Consider the following 16,141-nt stretch of genomic DNA (forward strand, 5'->3'; position numbering starts at 1 on the left):
TAAACCTCATTGTAAACCTCATCCTATCCTTAACCCTAACCCTCACCCTAACCCTAACCTTCACCCTCATGCTCGGCATAAGCCTCAGCCTAAGCCTAAGTCTAAACCTAATCCTCACCCTATCCCTAACCCTAACACTATCCCTAACTCTAACCCTAACCCTCACCCTCACCCTAAACCTAACTCTAACACTAACCCTAAATCTAAACCTCATCCTAACCCTAAGTGTAACCCTCACCCTCACCATAACAGTAACCCTAAACCTAACAATAACACTAACCCTAACTCTAACCCTCACTCTAACCATAACCCTCACCCTAACCCTCACTCTAACCCTAACTCTAACCCTAAACCTCACCCTAACACTAACACTAAACCTCACACTCAACCTAGCCCTCACCCTAACCCTAATCCTAACCCTAATACTCATCCTGTCCCTCACACTAACCCTAACCCTAAACCTCACCGTAACCCTAACCGTAACCATCAACCTAACCCTAACACTCACCCTCAATGTAACTCTAACCCTCATCCTATCCCTCATGCTAACCATAATCCTAACCCTAAACTTCACCCTAACTGTAAGCCTAACACTCACACTCAACATAACCCTTACTGTAATTCTAATCCTAACCCTAATCCAAAACCTCACCCTAAGCCTCACCTTAACCCAAAGGCTAAACCTAAATCTCAACCTCACGCTAATCCTAACCCTAACCCTCAGCCTAAGCCTAACCCTAAACATAACACTCACCCTAGCCCTCACTCTAACCCTAATCCTAACCCTCAACCTCATCCTAACCCTCCCCATATACCTAACCCTAACCCTCACCTTAACCCTAAACCTCAGCCTCAGCCTAACCCTAAGCATAAACCTAAGTTTAAGCATAAACCTAACCCTAAACCTCACACTCACCTGCACTCTCACCCTCACCCTAACCCTAAACCTAAACCTAACCCTCAACCTGACCCTAAACCTAACACTAACCCTTGACTTAACCCTCACCCTAACTCTCCCCCTAACCCTATATCTAACCCTAAACCTCACCCTCACGCTAAACCTAACCCTAACCCTAAACCCCACCCTAACCCTAAACCTAACCCTCACCCGAACCCTCACCCTCACCTTAACTCAAACCCTAACCCTAACAATAACACTAACCCTAACCATAAACATCACGCTAACTCTAATCCTCACCCCCACCCTCACCCTCAGCCTAACCATAAGCCTAAGCCTAACCCTCACCCTAAGCCTCATACTCATGCTCACCCTAACCCTAATCCTAAACCTAACCCTATACCTGAACCTCAACCGAATCCTCACCCTCACCCTAACCCTAACACTAACCCAAACCCTAAACCTCAACCTAACCCTCCCCCTAAACCTAACTCTAACCCTAAAACTCATCATCACCCTAACAATAACCCTAAGTCTAACCCAAATCCTCAGCCCCACCCTGACCCTCATCCTAACCCTAACCCTAACTCTAACCCTAACCCTAACACTAAACCTCACCATATCCCTAACCCTAACCCTCACACTCAACCGCATGCTCAGCCTTACCCTAACACTAAACCTAAACCTAACCCTCACACTCACCCAAACCATTACCCTATTCCTAATCCTAACATTAAGCCTTACCCTCCCCCTCCCCCTACTTCCTCACCGTAACACTAACTCTAACACTAACCCTAACCCTAACACTGAGCATAACCCTAACCCTAACTCTAAACCTAAGCCTCAAACTAACCTGCACCCTCACCGTCACTGTAATTCTCACCCTAACTCTAACCCTAACCCTAAACCTCACCCAAACCCTAACCCTATCCCTAACCTAATCCTCACCCTAACCCTATATCTAACCCTAAACCTCACCCTTACCCTAACCCTAACACTAACCATAACCCTAACCCTCAACCTAATCCTAAACCTAACTCTAACAATCAACCTAACCCTAACCCTCACCCTCACTGTAACCCTAACCCTAACCCTAAATTTAACTCGAACACTAACTCTCACCCTAACCCTACACCTAACTCTCACCCTAACACTAACCCTCACCCTCAACCTCACCTTAAGTCTAACCCTAACCCTAAACCTAACCCTCACACTCACCCTAACCCTTACTCTAATCCCAATCCTAACACGAAGCCTTACTCTCAACCTCACCCTAACCCTCACAGTATAAATAACTCTAACACTAACCCTAACCATAAACCTCACCGTCAGACTCAACCTAAACTTACCTCTAAACCTAAACCTCACGCTCACCCTAACCCTAACCCTAAACCTAACACTAAACCTCACCCTAACCCTAACCCTAAACCTCACCCTCACCCTAGCCCTCACCCTAATCCTAATCTTAACCCTAACCCTGATCCTAAACCTCACCCTAACACTAACCATAACCCTAACCCTCAAACTAACTCTAACCCACACCCTCACTGTAACCCTTACATTAACCCTCACTCTAACCCTAAACTTAACCGGAATTCTAACTCTCACCCTAACCTTAACACTAACACTCATCCTAACCCTAACCCTCACACTCACCCTCATCTTCAGCCTAACACTAAGCCTAACCCTAACGCTAACCCTACCCCTCACACTCACCCTAAACCCAACCCTAATCCTAATCCTAACACTAACCTTAAACCTCACCCTCACTCTAACCCTCACGTTAAGATTAACCCTAACATTAATTCTAACCCTAACCCTAACCCTAAACCTTATCCTCACCCTAAACCTCACACTAACCCTAACACTAATCCTCAATCTAACCCTCAACCTCACCCTCAACCTAGCCCTCACCCTAACCCTAACCCTCATCCTCACCCTAAACCTCACACTAACCCTAACACTAATCCTCAATCTAACCCAAACCCTCACCCTCACCCTAACCCTAACCCTCACCCTAAACCTAACCCTCACCCTTACCATAACCCTGACCCTCAACCTAACTCTCACCCTTAACCTTATCGTCACACCCACCCTAACCCTCACCCTAACCCACCCCTCACTCTGACCCTGAAACTACCCCTAAACCTCACCCTCACCCTAACCCTAACTCTAACCCTAACGCTAACACTAAACCTCACCCTATCACTAACCCTTAACCTCATGCTCAGCCTAACCCTAAGTCTAAGCTTATCCCTTACCCTAAACTTCACCCTCTTCCTAGCCCTCACCCTAACCCTAATCCTAACCCTAACCCTCATCCTAACCCTCACCATAACCCTAACTATAACCATCACCCTAACCCTAATCCTCAACCCCACCCTCACCCTCAGCCTAACCCAAAGCCTAAGCCTAAGCCTAACCCTAACCCTCACACTCACCCTCAACCTAACCCTAATCCTAACCCTAAGCATAAACCTAACCCTATCCCTAAACCTCAGCCTAACCCTAACCCTAACCTTAACCCTAACACTAACCCTAACATTAACGCTGGATCTAACCCTCCAACTAACATTAAATCTAACACTAAACCTCACCCTCACCCTAACTCTAAGAATAAACCTAAACCTAAACCTCACCCTAACCCTAACCCTAACCCTCACCCTCACCCTCACCCTCACCCTGACCATAACTCTAACCCTAACCCTAACAATAACACTAATCTTATCCCTAAAACTAACCCTAACCCTAACCCTAATCCTAACATTCACCCTAAACATAATCTTAACCCTAACCCTAACCTTTACCCTCACACTAAACATCACCCAACCCTAACCCTCACCATAACCCTAACCCTAACCCTCACCCTCACCCTCACCCTCAGCCTAACCCTAACCCTAATCCTAACCCTAACCCTAACCCTAACCCTCACCCTAACCCTAATCCTCACCCTCACCCTCACCCACAGCGTAACCCTAAGCCTAAGTCTTACCCTAACCCTAACCCTCACACTCACACTTACCTTACCCAATCCCTAATCCTAACTCTAAGCCTAAACCTCACCCTCACCCTCACCCTCACCCTAACCCTAAGTCTAACACTAACTTTAACACTAAATCTCAACTTCAGCCTCAACCTTACCATAACTCTAACCCTATACCTCACCCTCACCCTAACCCTAACCCTAAACCTAAACCTCACCCTAAACCTAACCCTAAACCTAACCCTCACCCTAGCCCTCACACTAACCCTAATCCTAACCCTAACCCTCATCCTAACCCTCCCCATAACCCTAAACCTTACCCTCACCCTAACCCTAACCATCACCCTCACCCTCACTCTCAGCCTAACCTTAAGCCTAACCCTAAACCTAAACCTAACCCTCACACTCCCCCTAACCCTAACCCTAATTGTAATCCTAACCCTAACCTTAACCCTCACCCTCAGCCTAAACCTCACCCTAACCCTACCTCTAACCCTAACACTAACCCTAAACCTAACCCTCAAAGTCAGCCTCACCCTAACCCTAACTCTAACCCAAAACCTCAAACTCACCGTATCCCTAAACCTAACCCTAAAGCTAAACCTCACCCTAAACGTCACCCTCACCCTAGTCCTTACCTTAACCCTAATCCTAACCCTAACCCTCATCCTAACCCTCCCCCTAACCGTAATCCTAACCCTCAACCTAAACTTAACCCTCACCCTCAAGCTCACCATCACCCTAACCCTAAGCCGAACCTTAAACCTAACCCTAAAAAACACACTCACCTTTACCCTAACAATAATCCTATCCCTAACCCTAACCCTAACCCAAACCCTCTCTCTAACACTCACTCTAAACCTAACCCTAACACTAACCCTATCCCTAACCCTCAACCTAAACCTCACCCTAAACCTAACTCTAACCATAAACCTAACCCACACCGTAACACTAACTCTAACTCTAATCCTCAACCTAACCCTAACCCAAAACCTAACCCTAAACCTAAACCTCACCCTAACCCTAAAAATAAACATAACCCTCACCCTAGCCCTCACCCTAACCCTAATCCTAACCCTAACCCTCATTCTAACCCTCCCCATGACCCTAACCCTAAACCTCAACTTAACCCTAACCCTCACACTCACCCTCACTCTCAGCCTAACCCTAAGCATAAACCTAAGCCTAACCATACACTTAACCCTAAACTTCACACTCACCCGCAATCTTACCCTCACGGAAATTCTAACCCTAACCCTAACCCTAAACCTCACCCTCACACTATCCCTAACACTAAACCTAACCCTAACCCTAACCCTAACCCTCCCCCTAACACTATATCTAACCCTAAACCTCATCCTCATTCTCAAACTAACCCTAATTCTAAACTCCACCCTAACCCTAAGCCTAAACCTCACCCCCACCCTCACCGTCACACTAACTCAAAACCTAACGCTAACCCTAACCCTAAACATCACCCTAACCCTAATACTCACCCCCACCCTCACCCTCAGCATAACCCTAAGCCTAAGCCTAACTCTCACCCTAACCCTCATACTCATGCTCACCCTAACCCTAATCCTAAACCAACCCTATCGCTAAACCTCAACCTAACCCTCACCCTCACCCTAACCCTAACACTAACTCTAACCTAAAACCTCCCCCAAACCCTCCCCCAAAACCTAACTCTAACCCTAAATCTCACCCTCACCCTAACAATAACTCTCACCCTAACCCTAATGCTAACCCCCACCCTCACCGTCATACTAACCCTCAACCTAGCACTCATCATAACCCTAATTCTAAACCTCAAACTCACCCTAACCCTAACCCTCATGCTCACCCTAAACCTAAAACTAACCCTAACCCGTACCCTATTCCTCAATCGAACCCTCACCCTAACGCTAACCTTAACCCTAAACCTAAACCTAAACCTCACCCTAACCCTAACCCTGAACCTCACCCTCACCCTAGGCCTCACCCTAACCCTAATCCTAACCCTAACCCTCATCCTAACCCTCACCCTAACAATAACACTAACACTAACCCTCAACCTAACCCTAACCCTCACCTTCACTGTAACCCTTAACCTAACCCTCAACCTAACCCTAAACCTAACCCAAAGCCTAACTATCACCCTAACCCTAACCCTCACCCTGACGCTCATCCTAACCCTCACCCTAACCCTAAACCCTCACCCTGACTCTAAACCTATCCCTAAAACTCACCCTGAACCTAACCCTAACTCTAACCCTAAACCTAAAATTAAACCTCACCCTATCCCCAACCCTAACACTCACACTCAACCTCATGTTCAGCCTAACCCTAAGCCTAACACTAACCCTAACCCTAACCCTCACACTCAAAATAAACCTTACACTAATCCTAATCCTAACACTAAGCCTTACCCTCACCCTCACCCTAACCCTCACTATAACTCTAATTCTAACACTAACACTAACCCTAACACTCAGCCTAACCCTAACCCTAACCCTAAGCCTAAACCTCACACTAACCTGAACCCTCACCCTCACTGTAATTCTAACCCTAACCTTAACCCTAAACCTAAACCTCACCCTAACCTTATCCCTAACCCTAACCCTAACCATCCCCCTAACGCTATATCTAACCCTAAACCTCATCCTCACCCTAACCGTAACACTAACCCTAACCCTAACCCTCACCCTAACCCTCAACCAAACCCAATATCTAACCCTAAACCTCACCCTCACCTTCACCCTAACCCTAAACCTAACCCTAAACCCCACCCTAATCCTAAGCCTAACCCTCACCCGTACTTTCATCTTCACCCTAACATGAACCTTAAACCTAACAATAACACTAAACGTAACCCTATCTATCACCCTAACCCTAATCCTCATCCCCACCCTCTCCCTCAGCCTATCCCTAAGCCTAAGCTTAACCCTCAACCTAAACCTCATACTCACGCTCACCCTAACCCTAATCCTAACCCTAACCGTAACACTAACCCTAACCCTAACCCTCACCCTAACCCTCAACCAAACCCAATATCTAACCCTAAACCTCACCCTCACCTTCACCCTAACCCTAAACCTAACCCTAAACCCCACCCTAATCCTAAGCCTAACCCTCACCCGTACTTTCATCTTCACCCTAACATGAACCTTAAACCTAACAATAACACTAAACGTAACCCTATCTATCACCCTAACCCTAATCCTCATCCCCACCCTCTCCCTCAGCCTATCCCTAAGCCTAAGCTTAACCCTCAACCTAAACCTCATACTCACGCTCACCCTAACCCTAATCCTAACCCTAAGCCTATCCCTAAACCTCAACTAACACACACCCTCCTCCCAACCCAAAAAGTAACCCTAAACCTCACCCTAACCCAAACTCTAACCCTAAACCTCACCCTCACACTAACCCTAACCCTAACTCTAAACCTAAACTTCATCCTAAACCTAACCCTCACCCTCAACCTCACTGTATCTCTAACACTAACCCTAACAATAACACTAACCTTAACCCTAATCCTAACACTAACCATAACCCTCACCCTCAGCCTCACCCTCACTGCAAACTTAATCCTAACCATAACACTAACAATAACCCTAACCCTATCCCTAACTCTAATCCTCCCCCACACACTCACACTCAGCCTAACCCTAAACCTAACCCTAAACCTAACCCTAACCCTCAAGGTTACCCTAATCCTAACCCTAACACTAACCCTAACCCTAACCCTAAACCAAACCCTAAACCTAACCCTAATCCTCAGCCTCAACCTCACCCTAACCCAAACCATAACACTAACCCTCACCCTAACCCTAAGCCTAACCCGAACCCTAACCTTCACATTCAAACTCACCCTAAACCAAATCCTAAACCTAAACCTATCCCTAACCCTCACGCTAACCCTCACACTAGCACTCAACCTAACTCTAATTCTAACCCTCACCCTCACCCTAACCCTAACCCTCATCCTCACCCTAAACCTCACACTAACCGTAACTCTAAACCTAATGCTCAATCGAACCCTCACACTAACCCTAAACATAACACTAAACCTAATCCTAACCCTCACCCTTATCTTAATCCTCACCCTCAGCCTAAACCTCACCTTTACCCTTACCATCATCCTCACCCTAACACTAAACCTCATCCTAACCCTCACCCTAACCATAAACCTAACCATCACCCTACGCTAACCCTCACCCTCAAATCATGCTCAGCCTAAACCTAAGCCTAAGCCTAACCCTTACCCTTACCCTCACCCTCACCCTAGCCCTCACCCTAACCATCACCCTAACCCCAATCCTCACCCCCACCCTCACCCTCAGCACAACCCTAACCCTAAGCCTAAGGCTAACCCTCTCACATAGCCTTACCCTAACCCTAATCCTAACCCTAAACCTAAACCTCAACCTAACTCTCAACCTAACTTTAACCCTAATACTAACCCTAACCCTAACCGTTGACCTAACCCTCCCCCTAACCCTAAATATAATCCTAAAACTCACCCTCACCCTAACCAAAATCCTAACCCTAAACCTCAACCTAACCCTAACCCTCACCCTCACTTTAACCCTAACCCATATCCTAAACCTCACCCTAAACCTAACCCAAAACCTCACCCAATCACTAATCCTAACACTCAACCAGACCCTAGCCCTCACCCGAACCCTAATCATAACCCTAATCCTCATCCTAACCCTCATTGTAACATTACACTAACCCTCACCCTAATCCTAAGCCTAACCCTAACCCTCAACCTAACCCTAACCCTCACCCTCTCTGTAACCCTAACCCTAACCGTCACTCTGACCCTAAACTTAACCCGATCCATAACTCTCAACCTAACCCTACCTCTAACTCTCACCCTAACCCTAACACTCACCCTCACCCTCACCCTATGCTTAACCACAAGCCTAAGCCTAACCATAACCCTAACCCTCACACACAACCTAACACTTAACCTAATCCAAATCCTTACCATCAACCTCACTCTAACCCTCACAGTAACCCTAACTCCAACACTAACCCTAACCCTAACCCTCACCCTCAGCCTCACCCTAACGCTGACTCTAAGCCTAAGCCTCACACTCACCCTAACCCTAACCCTAAACCTAACCATAAACCTCACCCTAACCCTAAACCTAAACCTCTCCCTCACCCTAGCCCTCACACTCAATTTAAACCTTAACCTAACCCTCAACCTAACCCTAAACTTATCCTGAATCCTACCTCTCACCCTAACCCTAACACTCACCCTAACCATAACCCTCATCCTCACCCTCACCTTCAGCCAAACACTAAGCCTAAACCTAAAACTAAACCTAAACCTCACACTCACCCTAAACCTACCCTAATCCTAATCCTAACACTAACCCTAAACCTCACCCTCACCCTAACCCTCACCTTAAGCTTAACCCTAACATTAATCCTAACCCTAACCCTAACACTTAACCTCATCCTCACCCTAAACCTCACACTAACCCTAACACTAATCCTCAATCTAACCCTCACCCTCACCCTAACCCTAACCCTAGCCCTCACCATAAACCTAACCCTCACCTTTACCATAACCCTCACCCTCAGCCTAACTCTCACCTTTACCCTTACCGTCACCCCCATCCTAACACTCACCCTAATCCTAGCCCTCTCCCTGAACCAAACCCTACCCCTAAACCTCACCCTCACCCTAACCCTAACTCTAACCCTAACCCTAACACTAAACCTCACGCTATCCCTAAGCGTAACCCTCACTCTAAACCTCATGCTCAGCCTAAAATTAAGCCTAAGCTTATCCCTTACCCTAAAATTCACCCTCACCCTAGCCTTCACCCTAACCCTAATCCTAACCCTAACCCTAACCCTAAACCTTAACCTCAACCTAACCTTAACCTTAACCCTAACATTAACCCTAACATTAACCCTCGAACTAACCCTTCAACTAACCCTAAATCTAACCCTAACCCTCAACCTCACACTCACCCTCACCCCAACCATAATCTTAACCCTAACCCTCATCCTAACCCTAACCCAAACCCAAACCATAACCCTAAATCTTACCCTAACACTAACCCTAAACCTCACCCTCAGCCTAGCCCTCACCCTAACCCTAATCCTAACCCTAACCCTCACCCTAACACTCAACTTAACCGAAACTTAACTCTCACCCTAAAACTAACCTTAACCCTCAACTTAACCCTCACCCTCAGCTTCACCCTCACTCTCACCTAACCCTAAGCCTAAGCCAAACCGTATCCCTAACCCTCACACTCACCTTAACACTTAACCTAATCCTAATCATAACACTAAGCCTAACCCTCACCCTCACCCTCACCCTAACCCTCACCCTAACCCTAACTCTAACACTAACCCTAAACCAAATCTCAACCTCAGCCTCACCCTTACCCTAAATCTAACCCTAACCCTCACCCTCACCCTCACAGTAAACATAACCCTAACCCTAACCCTAAAAATAACCCTCACCCTCACTGTAACCCTAATCCTAACCCTAACCCTCAACATAAACCTAACTCTCACCCTCACCTTAACCCTAACCCTCATCCTAACCCTCACCCTCACCCTAAACTTCACCTTAAACCTCCCCCTAACCCTAACTCTAACCCTAAACCTCATCCTCACCCTAACCCTAACCCTAACTCTAACCTTAAACCTTACCCTTAACCTAACCCTCACCCTCAACCTCACTGTAACTCTAACCCTAACCCTAGCAATAACATTAACACTAACCCTAATCATAACCGTAACAATAACTCTCACCCTCAGCCTCACCCTCACTGCAAACTTAACCCTAACCATAACACTAACAACAACCCTAACCCTAACCCTAACCCTAATCCTCACCCCCATCCTCACACTCAGCCTTACCCTAACCCTAAACCTAAACCTAACCCTAACCCTCAAGTTAACCCTAACCCTAACCCTAACACTAACACTAACCCTAACCCTAAACCAAACCCTAAACCTAACCCTAATCCTCAGCCTCAACCTCCCTCTAACCCAAACCCTAACACTAATCCTCACCTAACCCTAAGCCTAAGCCTAACCCTAACCCTAAACCTCACACTCAACCTCACTCTAATCCAAATCCTAAACTGAAACCTAATCCTAACCCTCACCCTAACCCTCACCCTAGCACTCAACCTAAATCTAATTCTAACCCTCACCTTCACCCTAACCCTAACCCTCATCCTCACCTTAAACTTCACACTAACCGTAACCCTAACCCTAATGCTCAATCGAACCCTCACCCTCACTGTAACCTTAATCCTAACCCTAACCCTCACCAAAACCCTAATTCTCACCCTCACCTTAACCCTAAACCTCAACCTAACCCTCACCCTAACCCTAACCCTAACCCTAAACCTAACCCTAACCCAAACCCTAACTCTCACCTTCTCCCGAGCCCTCACCTTAAGCCTAATCCTAACCCTAATCCTCATCCTAACCCTCACCCTAAACATCACCCTAATCCTAAGCCTAACCCTAACCCTCAACCTGACCCTAACCCTCACCCTCACTGTAACACTAACCCTAACCCTCACCCTAACCCTAAATTTAACCTGAACCCTAACTCTCACAAAAACCCTACCCCAAACTCTCACCCTAACCCTAACCATCAACCTCACCCTCATCCTAAACCTAACCCTAAACCTAACCCTAACCCTAAAACTAACCCTCACCCTCACACTAACCCTTACCCTAATCCTAATCATAACACTAAGCCTTACACTCATCCTCACCCTAACCCTCACCGAAACCCTAACTCTAACACTAACCCTAACCCTAACCCTCACCCACAGCCTCACCCTAACCCTAACACTAACCCTAAACCTCACCCTCACCCTAACCCTCACCCTAAACCTAACCCTAAACCTCACCCTAACCCTAAACCTAAACCTCACCCTCACCCTAGCCCTCACACTAACCCTAATCCTAACTCTAACCCACATCCTAACCCTCACCCTAACACGAAACCTAACCCTCAATCTAACCCTAACCCTCAACCTCACTGCAACCCTTACCCTAACCCTCACCCTAACCCTAAACTGAACCCGAACCCTAACTCTCACCCTAACCCTAACTTTAACACTCACCCTAACCCTAACCTTCACACTCAACCTCACCTTCAGCCTAAGAGTAAGCCTAAACCTAACACTAACACTAACCCTCACACTCATCCTAACCCTAACCCTAATCCTAATCCAACACTAACTCTAAACCTCACCCTCAGCCTAACCCTCACCTTAAGTCTAACCCTAATATTAATCCTAAACCTAACCCTAAACCTAATCCTCACCCTAAACCTCACACGAATCCTAACACTAATACTCAATCTAACCCTCACCCTCACCCTAATCTTAACCCTAACCCTCACTCTAAAACTAACCCTCACCCTCAGCCTAACCCTCACCTTTACCCATACAGTCAACCCCACGCTAACCCTCACCCTAACCCTAAACCTCACCCTGACCCTAACCCTACCCCTAAACCTCACCCTCAAGCTAAGCCTAACTCTAACCGTAACCCTAACACTAAACCTCACCCTATCCCTAACCCTAACCCTCACCCTCAACATCATGCTCAGCCTAACCCTAAGCCTAACCCTAACCTAAACCTCACACTCACCCTAACACTTACCCTAATCCTAATTCTAACACTAAGCCTTACCCTCACCCTCACCCTAACCCTCACCATAACCCTAACTCTAACGCTAACCCTAACCCTAACCCTCATCCTCACCCTACCCATAACTCGAACCCTAAATCTCACACTCACCCGCACCATCATCCTCACAGTAATTCTAACCCTAACCCTAACCCTAACCCTAAACCTCAACCTAACCCTAACCCTAACCGTAACCCTAACCCTCACCCTCACAGTAACTCTAACCCTAACCCTAACCCTAAACCTCACCGTAAACATAACCCTAGCCCTAACTCTAACGCTATCCCTAAGCCTCCCCCTAGTGCTATATCTAACCCTAAACCTCACCCTCACCCTAACCCTAACACTAACCCTAACCCTAACCTTCCCCCTAACCGTATATCTAACCCTAAAACTCACGCTCACCCTCACACTAACCCTAAACATAAACCTAAACCCCACCCAAACCAAAAACCTAACCCTCACCTGCACCCTCAACTTCACTGTAACTCGAACCCTAATCCTAACAATAACACTAACCCTAATCCTTTACATCACCCTAATCCTAATCCTCACCCCCACCCTCACCCAAAGCCTAACCCTAAGCCTAAGCCTAACCCTCAGGCTAACCCTCATACTCACACCCACCCTAAACCTAATCCTAACCCTAACCCTATCCCTAAACAGCAACCTAACCCTCACCCTCAACCTAACACTAATACGAATCCTAACTCTAAACCTCACCATAAACCTCCCCCTAACCCTAACTCTAACCCTAATCCTAGCAATAACACTAACCCTAACCCTAATCCTAACCCTAACCATAACCCTCACCCTCAGCCTCACACTCACTGCATACTTAACCCTAACCATAACACTAACAATAATGCTAACCCTAACCCTAACCCTAATCCTCACACTCGCCCTCACACTCAGCCTAACCCTAACCCTAACCATAACCCACAAGGTAAACCTCACCCTAACACTGACATTAAACCTAAACAAAACCCTAAACCTAACCTTAAACCTAAACCTAATCCTCAGCCTGAACCTCACCCTAACCCAAACCCTAACACGAACCCTCACCCTAAACATAAATCTCACCCTAACCCTAACCCTAACCCTCACACTCACCCTCAACCTAACCCAAATCCTAAACCTAAACCTATCCCTAAACCTCAAGCTACGCTAATCCTAGCCCTTAGCCTAAACCTAATCCTAACCCTAAAATTCATCCTGAATTTCACAATAACCCTAACCTTAACCGTCTCCCTAACCCTAACCCTCACCCTCATGCTCGGCCTTAGCCTAAGCCTAAGCCTAAGCCTAACCCTCACCCTATCCCTAACCCTAACACTATCCCTAACTCTAACCCTAAACCTCTCACTCACCCTAACCCTAACTCTAAACCTAAACCTCACCCTAACCCTAAACCTAACCCTAACCCTCACACTGACCGTAACAGTAACCCTAACTCTAACAATAAAAATAACCCTAATCTAACCCTATCCCTCACCCTCACCCTAACATTTACCCTCACCCTAACACAAACCCTAACGCAACACTAATGCTCACACTAACTCTAACCATTTTCCTAACCCTAATACTCACCCTAACACTAACCCTAACCCTCACCCTCATCCTAGCCCTCACCCTAACCCTAATCCTCATCCTAAGCCTAAACCTCACACTAAACCTAACAGTAATTCTCAATCTAACCCTCATCCTATCCCTAACCCTAACAATAACACTAACCCTATCCCTAAACCTCACCTTAACCCTAACCCTCACCCTAATCCTAAGCCTAACCATAACCCTCAACCTAACACTAACCCTCACACTTACCGTAACCCTAACCCTAACCCTAAACTTAAACCGAACCCTAACTCTCACCCTAACCCTAATGCTAACCCTCATCCTACCAATAACACTCACCATCAATTTAACCCTTACCCTAACTCTCACCCTAACCCTAACCCTAACACTCACCCTGACCCTAAACTTCACCCTAACCCTCACCTTCAGCCTAACACTAAGCCTAAACCTAACCCTAACTCTAACCCTCACACTCACCCTAAACCTTACCCTAATCCTAATCCTAACACTGAGCCTAACCCTCACCCTCACCCTAACCTTCAATGTAACCCTAACTCTAAGGCTAACACTAACTCTAACCATCAGCGTCACCCTACCCCTAAACCTCACCATCACCCTCACCCTAACTCTAACCCTAACCCTAACCCTCAACCTAACCCTAACACTCACCCTCACTGTAAACCTTACCATAACCCTTACCCTAAGCAAAACTTAAATCAAAACCTAACTCTCACCCTAACCCTAACCCTAACCCTCAACCTAACCCTAACACTCACCCTCATTGTTACCCTTACCATAACCCTCACTCTAACCCTAAAATTAACCCGAACCCTAACTCTCACCCTAACACTCACCCTAATCCTAAACCTCACACTCACCCTCACCTTCAGCCTAACACTAAGCGTAACCCTAAACCTAACCCTAACCCTCACACTCACCCTAAACCTAACCCTAATCCAAATCCTAACACTAACCCTAAACCTCACCCTCACCCTATCCCTCACCTTAATCCTAACCCTAACATTAATCCTAACCCTAACCCTAACCCTAAACCTCATCCTCACCATAAACCGCACACTAACCGTAACACTAATCCCCAATCTAACCCTCACCCTAGCCCTCACCCTAACCCTAACCCTCATCCTCACACTAAATCTAACACTAATCCTCAATCTAACCCTCACTGTCACCCTAACCCTAAACCTAACCCTCACCCTGTCCCTAACCCTACCCCTAAACCTCACCCTCAACCTAACCCTAACTCTAAAGGTAACCCTAACACTAAACCTCACTCTATCCAGAACCCTAACCCTCACACTCAACCTCATGCTCAGCCTAAACCTAAGCCTAATTCTAACCCTAACTCTAACCCTCACACTCACCCTAACACTTACCCTAATCCTAATCCTAACAGTAAGCCTTACCCTGACCCTCACCCTAACCCTCACTATAACCCTAATTCTACCACTAACCCTAACACTAACACTCAGCCTAATCCTAACCCTAACTCTAACCCTAAACCTCACACTCAGCGGCACCCTCACCCTCACTGTAATGCTAACCCTAAATCTAACCCTAAACCTCACCCTAACTCTAACCCTAACCCTCACCCTCACCGTAACTCTAACCCTAACCTTAACCCTAACCCTAAACCTCACCTTAACCGTAACCCTAAACCTCACCGTCACCATAACCCTAACCCTAATCCTAATCCTAACACTAACCCTAAACCTCACACTCACCCTCGCACTCACCTTAAGCCTAACACTAATATTAATCCTAACCCTAACCCTAAAGCTAAACCTCATCCTCACCCTAAACCTCACACTAACCCTAACACTAATCCTCAATCTAACCCTCACCCTCACTCTCACCCTAGATCTCACCCAAACCCTAACCCTCATCCTCACCCTAAACCTCACACTAACCCTAACACTAATCCTCAATCTAACCCTCACCCTCACCCTAAACCTAACCCTAATATTCACCATAAACCTAACCCT

The sequence above is a fragment of the Dipodomys merriami genome, unplaced genomic scaffold (genome assembly GCF_024711535.1).
Source record: "Dipodomys merriami isolate MVZ:Mamm:240054 unplaced genomic scaffold, mDipMer1.0.p SCAF_75, whole genome shotgun sequence".
NCBI classification, from domain to species: domain Eukaryota; kingdom Metazoa; phylum Chordata; class Mammalia; order Rodentia; family Heteromyidae; genus Dipodomys; species Dipodomys merriami.